This window comes from Macaca mulatta, chromosome 13 (assembly GCF_049350105.2).
Source record: "Macaca mulatta isolate MMU2019108-1 chromosome 13, T2T-MMU8v2.0, whole genome shotgun sequence".
Classification (NCBI taxonomy): Eukaryota; Metazoa; Chordata; class Mammalia; order Primates; family Cercopithecidae; genus Macaca; species Macaca mulatta.
In genome coordinates, this window is record NC_133418.1 from 40,914,913 (window position 1) to 40,933,752 (window position 18,840).

Below are 18,840 nucleotides of genomic sequence, written 5' to 3' on the forward strand. Positions count from 1 at the left end.
AGAAACTATTCCAAATCAAAATGCCCAAGTGTATAACAGTCTGTGAGATATCAAAAATCAAATCAGGATTTCATAAATAGAGACTTTATTCAAAAGAATTTTTGCAAGGAGTGTTGAACGGACTATTGCAATAGGAAAAATGCTCTCATGATAAGATCTACAAGTATCTCAAGAATTAGACAAAAAGGGATTTTCTTTTATAGGGAGGAGTAAATAAGGCTAAAAAGAGCCAGCTGTGTGGAAGTGGGATGAAAGCATAGTATTATCAAACAGTTGATCAGAGGATGTTTTATTCTGATGCCAGCCTGTTCTCAAGAGGGGCAGTTGGATGGCTTGGGCTGAGGGTGGGCTAAAGTTCAGGGACCTTGAAGAAGAAGAGGAACTTAACTGAAGTTTGGTTAACAAGCATTTTGTTTTTGTTGATCAGTGGGGACAAGCAATTTAGTTCATCATTTAAGAAACAAAGAATGGGAGTTTGAAGGTTCTGTGTCTGAACTTGTAGTAGGTTAAACAAAGAAGGCTCCACATCTTTGATCTAAGTCGTATCGGGAGGGCTGTTCCTTTGGTTTATGCCTTTTCTAGAGCACAGAAGAACAGAGCAAATTCCTAACCTTGACTGTTTTCTAGACTCTTAGGGCTCCTGCAAAGTTCAACATTTTCAGATTTATATTCATGTGTGTCTACTTCTACATCTCAGAAAATGGCATTTTTTCTAACAAGTACATGTGGTCTTTGGAAGAGTGTTGTCAAATTGTAGATAACAAGATCAGCATTTGCCTTAATGCTGCCTACACATATTTGTTGCCCATGGAGCTTTCATAACAAATATAAATGGTATTTAATATTTCCAGTGATGTATTAATTAATCAGAATATCAAAATTGGTACAACTATTTCTCCTCTTAAACATCACCTTGATAGTTTTCTAGATTGTAAAGGATCTGCTAAAAATCTGCAGCCAGGCATGTTTTTCTCAAGGACGTTTTTTAATATAAATAGATAAAATTGGGAATTTTCAAAGCATCCTCTGAGAATATAGACCAAAGGAAATGGTATATTGCTATGAAAGCAGCAAAGACAACACTATAATATTGATGAAACACTGTGCAGGAAAATTGGAAATATATTCAGTAGTATTTCACTCCTAAGTTTATTGTCTATATTCAAATTCAGTAATTAAAAATGAAATCCATTCACTTTAGGGTCTGAAAGTATTTTAAAATATGTCAAAAATTAATTTCAATAATGGCAAATCTGAATTGGATATGCAGAAACCCAAATTCCAATACTCTTGATGTGTGTGGATACATGGGTATATGTACACATATATACATATATATGTATCTCCTTATGTATGTGTATGTGTGTTAGTATGTATAGATATAATGTGTGTATATACACAAACCACATATATATATACAATCCACATTGACATGTCATTGGATTCTCTTTTGAACACATTATGATACTCGCCTGGGTCTCTCATTAATGAGAAGAATAAAATCTTTAAAATTTATTTTAATCTACATGATTTCACCTTTTTAGGAAATCTTTTTTTCTCCAATAAAATTGATTTATAAACAATAAAACTGACATTCAAAAACTGTTTTTTCTGGTTCCAAAGCCTAATGGTTTTTGTGTGCTTTATGTCACCTTTTCTCCTGTGAATCTGTGGAGCTGGGGAACAGTTACATGCATTCTCACTACACGGAAAGGAAACTGAACGTCTGAGAGAGCATTTCCTCTCAGAGACAGGGGCAGTATGGTTGTTTAAATGGGATGTGCAGTCCTGAATCGCTAGTGTTTGAACTTCTTTTCTGTTAGTCTTTTTTACTAAATAATTAAACTGAGATGATGTTTTCCTGTAGAGGGGATACGGGGAAAACTTTGAAGTGGTACTGCAAAGTAAAGAAAGAAATAGCAAGAGCACTTTCAAAAAGACAAAGCAATAGAAGAGAATGAAGTGTGATGAACACCAGCCAGAGGATTTGAGGGCCGGGATGAAGAAATTTGATTAGCTAGCTCAGGGGAGAAAGAAATCAAAAGGCAAGGTAAGCCATTTGAAAACATGAATTGAGGAAAGCTCAAATTCAACTGGGGCAGGAATTACATTTTTCTAAGCCTCATAATACTCTTTTCAGCCAGATAGGTTAGAAAAGAATTATTCTACTCTAGCCTCCACTGATCTAATAAATATCTACCCCCTAACATAATAGTTTAGAATTAAAATGTAAAATAAAATAAAATCCTAAACAACAGGACTTTTGTACATTGTTGAACCTTTATTAAACTATTATTAATAAATTGGTCCAAAATATATCGCTGGAACCACAAAGGTGATTCAGCTAAATACTGATCAAAAAAAGAGAAAATCAAGAAAGAAGATAATAAAGTTGAATTCAATTATAATGGTTTATTCTGTTACTGAAAAAAAAAGACTAGGAAAAATGACTCTCAAAAATCCTTATTTATTGAATTTGTTTCATCTGACCACTGCAGAGCTAATTTGACACAGGCTACTATTTCATCCTGTTAGTGCGACTGCTATAATGGCAAAGTGAACCAAATATTCTAGATAAATGGTTGATAAGTTATTGACAAAGATGCTTGAGCACTAAATACTAAACTGATCTACAAACTGAATTGTATCTTTGTAGAAGAAAGAGGAGCTTAGAAATAGAACAGGGCTATTTTGGGTAATGGTCTGCAACCATAGACTTGCACAGCCTCCAGGATAATTACCATATTAATTCTTTGATTCAGTATTTGCATATTCCCTCAAAGGCATTTCAAAACATCTATGTGCACAGAGTTTCATAACTTGCAAGAATTATGGTGCTGTCTTTGTTAAGGTCAAGATATGGCAAACATTTATTAAATTGATTTGCCTTCAGTTTCTTTCAAAATACAGAATGTCAGTGGCTAAGAAAAAGATGTAGAAAAGAGGTAATTTTTGATGCTTTTTCTTTCCCATCAATTTTTTACTTAAGAATATATTTCCAAGTGAATTTCACACTCTTGTTTATTTTATAGTCACATGGAAGAAGTTATAACATGTTCCAGATAAACATAAATCATATATAAATGTGTTTTGATATCTTTTATTTTTCTATGAAAATTCCTTTGTGTGATAATTTAAAGATGTTTTTAGTTTCTAGAAAAAAATCCCTTTGACAAACATTAAAACACATTTGCAAGAAGCTCCTGGAGTACCTAATTTTCATTCAGAATCATTTCAACCTAAGCATGAATTTATAGGTTTATTCATTAACTTTTTCACATTTTGAACAGATATTTATTGAAGAACCTGTGTGTCCGGATCTGTGGTCTGTACTCTGAAGGTAGTATTAAATGAGACAAAGGAATCCCAGTAGGTTCTTAATCTCTAGTAATGGTTAGTGTAATGGAAGACACAAATTTTAAGCGTACAATTATTTGACTTACGTTTTGTAATGTTGTAAATGAGATGACATCTATAATAAAAATCTTACTTGGTATTGCGATTAGGTGTTATGTACTCTATGTTATTTTAAAATTAGTTTCAAAAATTAAGGCTAAATTTATATGGCTGTTTTTAATTTTATTTCAATCCTTGCCTGAGTTTATGATAAGCACTTTCTCTTGGAAATAAAAATATGAATCTGAATTTAGACAAATGTGAAAATAGCTTGGGTGAGACACTTTTCCCATATTGTCATTTTAAGGAAAGTATATAAAGAGTTATTTACAAAGATTTCATTTAAGAAAGACAATTTTATATGGATGATAGAAAAACTCCAATGTTTCAAAATCTAACAAAATGATAATTTATTTTGTAAACCGTAGCAAACAACAACAAAAAGACAGAAACAAATATCTAAGTAATTCATCAATACTTAGAAACATAATTATACATTTCTAAAGTGATTTCAAATTGTTTTAATTTCATTTGGAAGAGTGTATATAACACTAATTGGGAAAGTTCTGGAAAAGGTGTAAGATGCCAGAGATGAATTTGAAGATATACTCACTAAAACTTTAAGATTCTCATATAAGACAGATCAGTAAAACAAAAAGGTTATTATTAGGTCATTGGCAACAAATATAGATAAATTTTTAAAATGCAGGAGCCCTATCTCATATCATATAACAAAATATATCACACATGTATTAATGATACGAATTTAAATTATAAAATTGTGTGATGGCTAGACAATTTTAGTCAAGGTCTTTATATTACTGTGGTGAAAAATAACTTCATAGGAAATATGTCAGAAAATTCAAAGCATAAGATAAATTGGACTTAGAAGATGTAAAATATCTGTATGACAAAACTATAAAATATTTTTAAATGATGAAAAATATGTTACATATAAGAGAGATTAAAGATAATTTTTTTTTTTTTTTGAGACGGAGTCTGGCTCTTTGGCTCAGGCTGCAGTGCAGTGGCGAGATCTTTGCTCACTGCAAACTCCGCCTCCCAGGTTCAAACGATTCTCCTGCCTCCGGAGTAGCTGAGAATACAGGCACCCACCACCATGGCAGGTTAATTTTTGTATTTTTAGTCGAGATGGGGTTTCACCATGTTGGCCAGGCTGTTCTCAAACTCCTGATCTCAAGTGATCCGTCTGTCTCGGCCTCTCAAAGTGCTGGGATTACAGACATGAGTCATCACACCCAGCCTAAAAATAAATATTTTAAGGTATACTTAGCCTTCACAAAAAGTAAGGCACTCTAAAGAAGACAAAGAACACGAGAAAGAAACAAATGGGCTAATTCAGCTGTCCACATACATAAGACTTACCAACTGCAAATGAATATGTGAAATGACTTAAAGCATTACAATTAATAAAATGAATACAAATAGAAGCAATAATTTTGTCTTTCTACAAATATATATTGACTGTTCTCTGTCAGGTTTTGTTTTTAAGGTTTATGAAAACATAAGTTACATTACTATAAGGCCCAGGAAGAAGACAGAGAAGGGAGTAAGTGTGTGTATATGTGTCTGTGTGTAGAAGAATAAGAGATGGGGAATGTTTACCAAAAATATGGTAATTAGAAAATTAATGTGCAAGCAGATTATATTGAAATGAAACTTGAGAGATAAAGAATCATGCAGATAGAAGAGCAACTGGCTTAAGGTAAAACAACTGAATTATGATGATAAAGAACACAGAATTATTTCAAAATATAAAGGAAACTAAGGTGGCGGGGTGAAATAAAGTGAAAAAAGAAGTGGAAGGGGGTGAGGCTGAATGGATACATTTTTAGATGAAGGGAGTGGCATTGAGATTTGGAGCTCAGGCAAGGACTTCAGATTTCACTATGTCAAGGAAAATCATTGACGAATTTGGGGCTCGGGTAAGGCTGCTGTGTGGAGTCTATGCTTTTGAGGTGGGATGGCTCAAAACTTGGACTATGAAAGATATGCTTATAGGTGAAACATGCTCACAACTTGGAACCAGATAGTAATTGCTTATCTGGAGAGAAATGGGAAGCTTCACATTCCATTGTAGTAGTAATAACAGGACTTGAAGAAGAATAAGATATGTTTAGACAAAAAGAAGACATGAATTAAGGCTAACGTTTTAATTTTTTTCTGAGCAATTAGATAGAAGGTTTATTGATTGAAATGGTTCTGACAAGATCTCCTGAATCAGCTTCACTGAGTCCTGCATGTCCAGCTCCAGGAACTGCAACTTCTCCTGAAAGCCTCTCATAGCACTGGGTTGGGAGTTGGTGAGAGTCATTCAAGAGTTAGGGTTTGTCTTTCTGGGTCCCAGTACTCTCCACCTGTTCTAATTATCCTTGTTCTTGCTATATTAGGCTTTCCTTTCCCAACAGCTGGTTTGGCAGACCTGTTGTGACTTTAGGCACAGTACCAGACACAAGATGATAGTTCTGCCTCGACTTCTCCATCAGCTCCACTAATCTCTGTCATAAACCTCTCCTTTTTCATCATGTGTAGTTGTGCTGCTTCTCTGATCAAATTCTGATGGATCCAGATGTTTCTGTCCATACAAAAGAAATGAGAAAACATGATTACAGATGAGGCAGATTCGTAGGCATAATAAAACCAAAAGATGAATTTTATGTGTTTGTCCCCATTTTCTCACTAAATTGTGAGACAAAACAATAAGCTTGGTTTTAACACAGGGTGGAGAGATGGGGTTTCCCAGAGCTGGGACCAGATTTACTAAAAAATGTACCAGGAGATCTGATCATTGTCCAGTGAAATGTGTAGCAATTAATTTATAATGATATGTTGGATTGTATCATTTTTTACTCAGGATTAGCTAACTGACAAGTCACCAAGCAAAATTCCAGCTGGGTTTCGAATTTTAGCTTAGCAAATACTGAAGAGATTTGAAATAATTAATATAAATGAGGCTATCAAATATTGGTACTTATTACTCCTGATTTCTACTGTGAATTAATGTAAATTTTCTAAAGCATATTACAATCATACTTATACTAATAACTAATTTTATAAATCATATTGTCTTAGCAAAGATTATAATTGAACAAGGAAATAGTAGATGATTGATTTTTGTAATTTTAACTTGCAAAAATCATTTGTACTGGAAGCAGAATCTATTGAGCTACCTAATGGCAAAACATTGTGATAACAGAGTTTATAAAATTTTAGTTAGAAAACCAGCTAAATATTTAAACTTTCATATGTAAGTGTGACAGCACAATGCAATAGCAAACTGAAAAACAAAATCCACGTGTGTTCCATATGTATTAATAGACATAATTACTCTCCTTGGTGTTAATGGCTGTGTGGCAAGTAGTGCTAATATGCAGAATTACAATTTTTAAAATATAGGGCAACATCTTTTATGTTTATGCTTGTGATCATTCATTTTCTTGTAGTCCCTCCCCATTGTCTTGATAGACATTTCCTCTAGTGGACAAAAATATGATCACTCCAAATCCATTTACAATGTGCTTTTGGAGAATAAATAATTTAAGTAATTTCATTCTGCATTTGAAAATAATATTAATAATGCAAAGGTATTTACACAACAAAAGTCACTGAATTTCCCAAGGATCCCCTCTAACTCTTCAGTTAAGTACTTATATGATTAAGGAACACATTTAGAGACAAGCACACAGTTGTCTATTACTTTGAAAGTCACAGAATGGAGATAATGATCAATATGTGAATGTGTACCCATCAATCAAACACTAATCAGAGAGCTTTTGATACATAATTTCAAAGACATACAAATTTCTCTTTTAAGTACCTGCATTGGTCATGTTGAACATATTTTTGCATTTTAAGAGTTAGCTTGTTTCTTATCTTAAACACTTAAATTTTTAAAGATTTTCTAGACAAAAAATATAAAACGAGTTGTTTTGCATAGGTTATCTTTTGAGTATGATTAATGGCAGTAGTAGAAAAAAGCATTAGTGCTACTAGGATCATTTTTATAAAAACAACAAATACTTTAAAGAAACTGAATGGGGAAAAAAACACCATAACTGTTATCAATGATTACTTGAGGCAATCAGTATTATTATGGAATTTTACTATTGATTTTTTCTTGGTTTTAAACCTAAAAGAAAATCAACTCTACAAGAAAATATAGCATATCACAATAAGCATCCATATACTTGCAATCAGGAATTTAAAGCACTTTATATATTTAATTTAGATATTCTTAATTTTTATTGTCATTTGCTTTTTATGCAATAAGCAATTGTTATAGGAAATGTGACAAGTAAATGGAAATGTACATGGAATAAGAGATTATTAGAAAAAGGACAAAGTACACACATCTTTAATTTCAAAAAGAATAACTTGAGCCAAAGTGGAGTCATAGAGTATGATGGCATGTTTGTGGAATGGTGAAAAGTTCAGTTAATTAAGAGAATAAACCTTAGCTGTTAAGGGGAGTGGCTCCGAGAATTTGAGATCTGCCGAAATGTTGTGAGGTTTGGATTCCAAGAAGAGATTGCAAGCTAGGATTTTATCCTTAGGCAAGTAGAAAACAGAGAGGATTAAAGTGAATGCTAATGTAATTGGAAAAGCTGGGTTGATGGAACAGGAGTGCAGAGCAAGTACTGTCATGGATCACAAATGGATAGTTGCAGGTGAAACTGAGCCAACGATAAGCCAGTGTCATCTGAGATTTCACCAGAGGGAGAAAAGTGTTTTCTACATATTAAAATTGCTTCTGCTTTTTTTTTTTTTAGAGTTGTAGAAAATTAGATATTTTTAATTTTTGAAAAGCCGTTATTTTCAAAACTTCCATTTTTCTGTTTCTCAAAAATATAATGACTTTATTTTTCCTTTACCAGGAGACATTCTGATTGTCCACAGTGATGTGTGCTTAAACAATTGCCAAAACTTTTCAGATACAGTTTGACTCTGGAGTAATCTTAAATCTGTTTGATGGTCCTTTCTAAAGTGATGTAGTTTTTTTTTTTTTTTCATTGTTACGTTTTATTGGCTATGGATCAAAAAAAATCTTACAAGTTTTCATTTTTCTAATGTGCTAAAGAAAAGGGTGCCAGGTTTTACCTTCCATCCAGTTTATACTCTTATTTAAATCTTGTATTCTAATGATTATTTTTATCTGACAAACATTTGTACTACGATGTAGTTTATCTTCATAACTATATTCAGCTACTAGGTGTATTTTTTATTTTTTTTGTCTCATGCTTTTTCGTTTTCTTGAATATCAAGAGCATATTAATTGGTAATTTCTATTGTTTTGAAGGAGATCCAATTGTAGGTAAAGTCAAAAAATGCCCAATTTGATGACAAGTAAAACATTAACTCCAACACACAGTATCAGCCACCAGCGTTCCTGACACCTTGAAGTTCAGTCAGACTTATTCGCAAATCATCACAACATACCATTAAGTAAAAGAGAATCTATATTCTGACTACAACTGTCACACCATGATAGAATGTAAATCTGACACTAGCCACTTTGAGGTAGCATTAGATTCCACAGGTTTAAGGGAATGGTCCCCAACAACACTGCCCCCACTCAAGTGCCATCCACCAAGTGGGGGATCCCTTGATTATTCACACTTTGGACCAACTGAGTACAAATCTAGGGGGTTTTCATAATGCCCCTCAAGTTGGAGAATTCTCTAGAAGGACTCACAGAACTTTCTTCACACAACACACTTGTCCTCACTACATACTGTACTCTATTTAAGAACTCTCATTCATATTCCACCCAATGTATATGTCTCCTTTTAAGATGATGTTTTCCTTGATCCTGGGTAGAATCCATCAACTCTGGGCTATTTTTCAACATAGTCACAAGGACTTCTATTAGGCATTTTTATTGTGTATGTCTCTTAATAAAGTCTCGCCTCCTTGAAAACAAGGCTTATATCATTTTTCACTCTTTATCCCCTGGGGACCAGCATTGTGTCTTTTACACACCTGCACAAGCACACACACACACACACACACCCATATATATATATATGTACACACACACAAACACACACATACATAAATATCCTCACATATATTTGGGTATATATGCATATACTGACATACCTTTTGTGTGTGTATATATATGCCACCATATGTCCATCTCAAGGTAAGATATATATATATCTATATTATATATAGATATGTAAGATATATAACCATATATACATATACATATATAGGTATATATACACACACACAGACATACATACGTATATATACACACACATATATATGTATTGCCTTATGATGGACATATGGTGTGTGTGTATATATATTTGTGCATATATATATTTTGTGTGTGTGTGTGTGTGTGTGTGTGTGTGTGTATAGTAGGTGGTCTTGAATTTAAGGAGTTTTCTTTTTTCGTTTTCTTTTTTGTATTTTTAGTGGAGACGGAGTTTCGCCATGTTGGCTAGGCTGGTCTTGAACTCCTGACCTCAGGTGATCTGCCTGCCTTGGCCTCAAAAGTGCTGAGATTACAGGTGTGAGCCACTGCGAATTTAAGGAGTTTTCTAATAAATTATAAAGTCAAATTATGTCTTCTCTGTCTTGCTTTCTATTTTTGTAATAACTTCTGTTTCTCTTGCTATTGCCAACTTACATGAAAAATGGAAGATAAGGGGTTGTTCCCCTTCTCAAATGTCTTGGATCACTTGCAGTGCCTACTGACTATGAGCTTATTATCTACCACCAAGAATAGCAGTAACTACTAGGTTCCAAGCCCTGAGAGAGGCTTCATTGATTTTTGTGACTATGGGAAAAGAAAATACTCTGAGGATGATTACAATCTTGAAATACTTTATTACTCCTGAGCTGATTCCCCTGTTTTCTTGGAACACATTTTCTCTTTACTTCAAAGCAATGAAGACCCAGAGAAAATTCATTAAGGGATTTGTGTCTGTTTCTTAATTTAATATGATGGCTTTATTACTATTGATGATGATATGCAAATATATAGAGAAATATACCTAGTATTGGGCTTGAGTTCATATTGAATTCTTGCACTGCAGTTTTATAAAAATGTAATCAGTTATACAGAGGATTATATTTGCTCCTTTATATATTCTTCAATATGCTAATACAAACTTGAGTACCCAAGAAATATGGTCACCTGACTAATTTTCAATGACTAATTAAGTGAATAAGAAAATTCGTAGGCTGATAGAAATTAAGGAACTTGCTAAAAAAGTGTGGAAGCATTCTGAGAATGAGAGAGAGAGAGAGAGAGAGAGAGACATTATCTTCAGTTTGACAATTGCTTGACCCACAAGAGAGATTAAAGAAACTTTAACCTGAGACCAAATGATGGCAACCTCAATGTGTTATCAGTCACCCATACGATGATGACCTGTGATACTTATCACAATGTGAGCATTTAGGCGATCATATTAAAGTAAATGCTGGGATATGGTTAGTGAGGCAGGGGCTATTATTTTTTATTTATGACAAACTTTCTTCTTTACATAAAGTTGAGTAGAAAATTTATGTGAGAAATTACCTTCAACAAAGAGAGTGCACGGCATCAGGTTTATTATTTAAAAATGACAAGGAATCACTTATTATTTTTACCTACTAGACTCTTAATAGACACCTAATTCTGTTGCAACATATCATTAATGGCTCTGTAAGAAATGGAACAGGGGATTGTCTTTTCTTGAAGTAATTGAAGTACCAATGTAGGTAAGCCACAAGGGAATCCTCTGTAATTAGATGGGTGATCTTATCAAGCTTGATAATGTATCTCTCAGAATATTTTTTCTTAATTAACCCATCATAGAATTTCAAGTCTTGACACTATTCTACTAATAAAAGGAACTCAACTATACTAATAAATTTTTAAAGACAGGCTATTATATATATTTTATTGAAGTGGATTGCTGCATGAAATCTGTTAAATGAAAGAGGCAATGTGAGAAGAATGTATTGGATAAAGTCAGATATCCTAAACTTTTCTGTCATTTCTTTTAAGAAATAGAATTGCTAAAGAGAATGAAATTGTCAACACATAATTTTAAGAAGTAGACAAAGATTTCATACGAAATTCTAAAATTAATAGCACTATGATATTCAACAAATATTGTAGTTCATACTGAAGCATTAAAATTAATATATCTAATCAAGTGTCATTTGTTATTTCTCAAATGTAGTCTTTCTTCATGAAGAGCAATCACATATTGATTTTCTAGTTAATACATCTTGTTTTTAAAAGCACCTTAGTTTCCAGAAAAATTGAGCAGAATTATAGAGTTCCAATATGCCTTGTCTTTCTCCCACAAAATTTATTCAATCATTAACATATTGCCTTAGTATTGTTCATTTGTTGCAACTGACAGACTGATACTAACACATTATTATTAACTACATTCTGCATAGGATAGGGTTCACTCTGTGTTGTACAGTTCCATGAGTTTTGACAAAAGCATATTGTCATTTACACACCATTATAGTATTATGTAGAATAGTTTGACTGCTCTAAAAATATCCTGTGCTTCACTTATTTATCTCTACCCAACTCCTCAAACCACTGGCTACCACTGAACTTTGTACTGCTCCAGAGTTTCTAACTTTCTTGCAGTTTTTGTCACAGATTTGTAATCATGGAGTCTGTAGCCTTTCAAGCTGACTTATTTCACTTAGCAATATCAATTTGTTTCCTTCATGTCTTTTGTGACTTGATAGCTCATTTCTTTTTACTGCAGAATATTACATGGATTGTCCATTCACCTATTGGAGGACATCTAGGTTGCTTCAAGTTTGGGAAGTAACATATAAAGCTGTCAAAACATTTGTGTACAGGCTTTTGTGTGGACATGATCTTCAGCCTTTTGTTAAATAGCTAGGAGTGCACTTGCCAGACAGTATGCTGAGACTGTATTTAACTTTCTAACAGACTGGCAAACAGTCTTCCAAAGTGGCTGTACCACTTTTCATTCTCACCATTAGTAAATAAGAGGACATTTAGCTCTACATCTTCACCAGCATTTGGTGTTCTCAGAGTTTTGGATTTTGGCCATTCTAATGTGGGTATAGTGATATCTCATTATAGTTTTAATTTGAAATTTAATAAAATATGATGTTGAACATATTTTATATGTTTATTTGTTATTTTAAGTCATTTTTAATGACTATCTTATATCCATGTTAAATCAGGTTGTTTGTTTTCCTGTTAAAGAGTTTTAAGAGTTCTTTTTATTATGCAAATGTTTTTATCCCTCTCTAGGGCTTTTTTTTTTTTTTTCCTTTGCTGTTCTTTTTTTCAGGGCATAAGTTTTTAATTTAAGTAAATATCAGCTTCTTCTTTTTTTTTTTTTTTTTTTTTTTTTTTTACTTTCATAGAGCATGTTTTTGGTATCATATATAAAAACTCAATACCAAACAAATCATCACCTACATTTTCTTCTATACAGATGGTCCCTGATTTAAGATAGATTAATTTTCTGTTTTTCACTTTTAGTAAAGTATTCCATAAATTACATGATTTTTCAACATTTTATTATAAATAAATTTTCTGTTAGATAATTTTGCCCAAATGTAGGCTAATGTAATTGTTCTAGGCATGTTTAAAGTAGTCTAGGCTAAGCTGTAATGTTGAGTAAATGAGGTGTATTGGATGTATTTTTGGCTTACAATATTTTCAGCTTATGATGGGTTTATAAGGATACAATTCAATTGTATATCAAGAAGCTTCTGTATTACCTAGCAGAAGTCTTAAAATTTATTTTACATTTCTCTTTAAGATCTATTTTGATTTAAGTTTTAAGACATAAGTTCTGTGCCAAAATTTATTTATTTATTTATTTTTGGTATTTGGATATCTGATTGTTGCAGCACCATTTGCTGAAAAGACTATTCTTTCTTCATTGAATTGCCTTTCTTCTTTGTCAAAGATCAATTGACTGTATTTATGTTGGTCTATTCCTGGGCATCAATTTGGTTCCACTGAATTACTTGTATATTCTTTCACCAATATCAGACTGTCTTGATTACTATAGATTTACTCTTAATCCATAGTAATAGGTTAAAGTTGGGTAGTGTCAGTTCTTCAACTTTGTTCTTCTTCAGAACTAAGTTGACTATTCTGAGTCTTTTCACTAATCTTCATAATTATTAGAATTAGCTTGCAATGTCCACAAAATAATTTGCTTGGATTTTAATTGTATTGTATTGAATCTATAGATCAAGTGGAAAATAAAGGTTATCTTAACAATATCATCTATTCATAACCATGGGATATCTGCTTATTTAGATCTTATATGACTTCATTGGATTTCTGTAGCTTATCTCATACAGATCTTTTACATTCTTTGCTACACTTAAACCTAATGATATAATTTCTTTGGTGCCAATATAAATAATATTGTCTTTTAAATTTGTGTTTCCAAGTATTAATTCCTGGTATATAAGAAAGTGATTGATTTTTGTACATTAACCTTTTATCCTGAAACCTTGCTGTAATTGTACATTTCTTCCAGTAGTTTAATTTTTATGCTCTTGCTGTTGATTCTACATTTTCTATGTTGACAATCATATCATCTACATTCACAATCATATCATCTGTTGTTTTGTGAACAGATTGTACATTGAACTCTCAGTACAATGTTGAATGGGGACGAAGAAGAGACTCTCTTGTATTGTTGCTAATCTTAGATTGAAAGCATTTAGTTAGTCGCCATTAGGTATAATGTTAGTGTTAAGTTTTTGTTGATGTTCTTTCCTAAGTTGAGGCTATTCCTCTTTATTCCTAAGTTGCTTAGAGTTTTTAAGATGAATGAATGTTGGAGTTTGTCAGATGTTTTTTCTCCATCTATTAATATGATTATATGATTTTTCTTCTTTAGTCTTTTGATGTAATGGATCATGTTAATTTTCAAATGTTGAATTAGTTTTGCACATGTGAAATAAATTGTACTTGTTCATAGTAATTCTCTTTATACATTTTCAGATTTAATTTGCTAATAATTTGTACAGGAGTTTTGCATCTGTGTTCCTGAGAGATAATGGTCTTTCATTTTCCTTTTCTGTAATTTCTTTGGTTTTGGGATTTGGATAACATTGGTCTCATAGAATTTGGAAGTAGTCTTCTCCTTATCATTTTTGAAATAGATTGTAATGAATTGGTGTTATTTCTTTCTTAAGTGTTTGGTAGAATTTATCAGTGAAACCATCTGGACCTGGTACTGTCTGTTGTGGGAGGTGATCAATTATTAATTCAATTTCTTTAATAGATGTAGATAGGCTTAGTCAGATTACCTATCTACATTGTATGAGTTTTGTAATTTTTTTCTTTCAAGTTGTTCCATTTCAAGTGTGTTTTCAATTTGTGAGTATAGAGTTGTTCATAATATTCATTTATTATCCTTTAATGCCTATGGGTTCAGTATGACAACCTCTTCCTTTTTCGATCTTGGCAATTGGTATCTTTTTTATTTTCACGTTTAGCATGGCTAGAGGTTTATCAATTTTATTGACACTTTCAAAGAGCTATCTTTTGTTTTTATTGATTTTCTGTGTTTTTCTCTGTTTTCAATTTAATTGATTTCTGCTCAAATATTTATATATTTTTCTGCTAGATTTAAGCTTATACTGCCTTTCTTTTTCTAGTTTCCTAGTCTGGAAGCTTACATGATTGATTGTATGTTTTTCTTCTATTTTAACATACAAATTCCACGCTATACATATGCCCCTAAAAACACTGCTACAGCTTCATCCCATAGATCTTGATAAATTCTTTTTAAATTTTCATTTATTTCAAAATATTTTAAAAAATTTTTCTTGAGACTTCTTATTTGACCTATATATTATGTTGTGGCTTGATCTCCACATATGCTTTATATGTTATTTTTAGGCTACCTTTTTGTTACTGATTTCTATTTTATTTACTGTTTTATGAAAACAAACTTCGTATAATTTCTTATACATTTCTTAAAGAGTGTTTTATTGTCAGAATGTGGCCTATTTTAGTAAACGTTATATGTAAGCTTCAGAATAATGTGTATTATGCTGTTGTTGGATGAACAATTTTATAAATGTCAATTAAATACTTTTGACAGATGGTGCTCCTTAGTTCAAATAATTTTTATTCATTTTCTTTTTGGTGTATATGTCAATTACCAAAAGAGATGTGATGAAATCACTAACTAAAATAATTTGTCTGTGTATTTCTTTGCATGCCTGTAAGTTTTTCCCTACTGTATTTGATGTATTGTAGTTAGATGCATGCATGTTTATAATTGTTATGTTTTCTTGGAGAATTAACTACCTTTTTACTATGCATTGTCCCTTTTTGCCTCTGCTAATTTTTCTTGTTCTAAAGTCTGCTTGACTGGAATTAATACAGTTACTATTTCAACTTTATTTTGATTTGTGTTAGCATGGTATATAATTCTGAATATCCACATATTAATCTGTTTCCTTATATTTAATGTGAGTTTCTTATAGACACCATATAACTAGGTCTTGATTGATTTTATTGACTTAAGTAGTAGTTTTATGATAAATCTTGAAATTACATAGCATGAACTTCCAACTTAATTTTTGTTACTTGAAATTAATAGTGATTATTATAGATCATTATCTTTATGTATACATTTTAGAATGAGCCTGCCAATTTCTACAAAATAAATTACTAAACTTTGGGACTGCATTGAATCTATATGTCATTTTGAAAGGAATTAGAAAACTCAACAATATGAATTCTTCCTATACATAAACACAGTATATCTTGGTCTTTTATTTATTCCAATTTTTTTTTTCTTTTGAAACGGAGTATCGCTCTGTTGCCCGGGCTGGAGTGTAGCGGTGTGATCTTGGGTCACTGCCAGCTTTGCCTCCCGGATTCATGCCATTCTCCTGCCTCAGCCTCCTGAGTAGCTGGGACTACAGGTACCTGCCACCAAGCCCAGCCAAATATTTTGTATTTTTTAGTAGAGATGGGGTTTCACTATGTTAGTCAGGATGGTCTCGATCTCCTGTCATCGTGATCCGGCCACTTTGGCCTCCCAGAGTGCTGGGATTTCAGGTGTGAGCCACCGCGCCTGGCCCCCATTAGGTTTTTTAAGTTTTCAGGCTATTAATCTTGAATGCATTTTGTTAAATTAATATGTAAATGCTATATGTTTTTCAATAGTATTGCCAAAACTAGCTTTACATTTAAATTTTCAATTAATAATTAAAATGGAATTAAAATTTATGTTTGTACTTTGAGCTTATATCTTGCTTCCATTTTAAGCATATTAATTTGTTCTAATATTTTGTTATATGTTTGAGATTTTCTACATAGAATATGATATCATCAAGGATTCTTCTTTTCTTTCTTTAATTTTTTTTTTATTTTTGTTATTATCCTTTTTATCCTTTTATCCTTTGTACTGGATACTCCAGTACAAAGTTAAATATGAGTAGTGGGAATGAATGTTATTACCTTTCTCGCAAATTTAAGTGGAAGGTATCTGGTATTTTATCAATAAGCATTATGCTATTTTGAGGTAGCATACATGCCCTTTGTCAGATGGAAATTTCCTTTAATGCAGATGTTGGCAAACTAAAACCTGCAGGCCAATTCTGATTCATGTATTGTTTGTATACGATCTGCAAGCTATACTTCTAAAGGCCTTTTATTTTTTAAGGACAAGAAGATAATCTACAAGAGACATCTGTAACCCATAAAGCCTAAAGTATTGATTATCTAGCACTTTACAGGGAAAAAGATGCTTATTCTTGCTTTAATTTCTAATTTTTATTACTTATTATGAATACATTGTAATGTTATCAAACTATTTTCCTGCCTATATGGAGATGATTATATGATTATATATATGAATATATAGATAGATATTATAAATATCAATGATTAATTTGCAGATATGGAGTCAATCTCATATCCTTGGGATAAACCTTCCTTAGTTATAATTTATAATACTTTCTATATTTAATGAACTCAGTTTGGTATTGTTTTGTAGATGATATTTTTGTGTATGTTCATGAGGGATATTGGTCTACAATTTTCTTATAATGTCAACATCTGGTTTTGAGGTCAGAGAACCTAACTTTATGAAATGAGTTGGGAACTATTCTCTTCAGTTTTGTGTAGAATTGGTATTTATTTTTACTTAGATATTGGGAAGAATGTACTTTTTAAGCTACATGGGCTTGGCATTTTGTTATTGAAAGGAGTTAATCACAAATTAAATTTCTTTCATAAACTATTTCCCTTATCTCAATCTTGAGGGAGGTTTGTTAGTTCTTATCTTTGAAGGATTTGTACATTTTATATATATATTCTTGACTTTATTGTCATAAATCTATTTATAGTATTCCTTTTCTTTCTTTAAATGTCGGAAATATCTGTGGTATCATCTTCTATCTTATTCATGATATTGTGAATTTTGTCTTGTCTCTTATTCTAGATCAATATAGACAGAAATTTATCCAATTATTTGGTCTTTTTAATTAATCAGATTTTGTTTACATTGATTTCTTTTATGGAAATTCTACTTTCATTTTTGTTTATTTGCACTTTTTAAAATTTCCCTTCTTCTATTGTTTTCTTAATTTGGTTTTTCCTAAATTTTTTGAGGTGAAAGCTTACATTATTGTTTTAAGATCTTTCATTTTTTTTTCTAATATTAGCTTTAATGCTGATAAAACAATATGCTTATAAACTACACATGGGACAGGAGTAGTCTCAAAAGGTTCCCCTTACCTAGACATCAATCTGTAGTTGTTTTCAATGGACACCTAGGTTCACTCCCCTTCTTTTTTTATCTTTCCAGTATCAATTTCCTCTATCTCTAGTATCAGGCCCACTGATTTTCCCATGGAGAACTGTCCTCCCATTGTGCTCAGTGTTTGTGAGACAATGAACCAAGGAATGCTTCCTCTAGCCAAGAGCATGGCACATTTATTTTGTAGTTTATTCACCAATCCCTATTAAATTGATACTATGTTTTAGACACTGATACAGCCGCTGGAGATCCAGTAGTAAACCAAACACTAATGATTCTTCCCTCATTGCACTTAAATTTTAATGTGGAATTCACACACTAAGTAGATAAGTAGTTTATCATAATGGAACTTAACTTCAGATGAAGAAGTCGTAAGATTCCAGTTAGGACATTTGGACTAATTCTCTAAGAAATATGAATGTTGATTAAGACAAAACAAGGACAGAAATAATTGTAACTGGCTGGACTTAAGGACTCTTTATTCCTTCGCTCTATATAATCGGAAATACTTTGATTTTTCTGCAGTGTGAGGGCTGAATTTTTCTCCTGTGTCTTTGATTTTGTGAGCACCTAGTATCCTCCATATCAATTAATTTTTGCTAACATTATTTAGGGTTAGTTTCTTTCCATTGTATCCAAGTATTCTAATCAACATGGTGTTAAA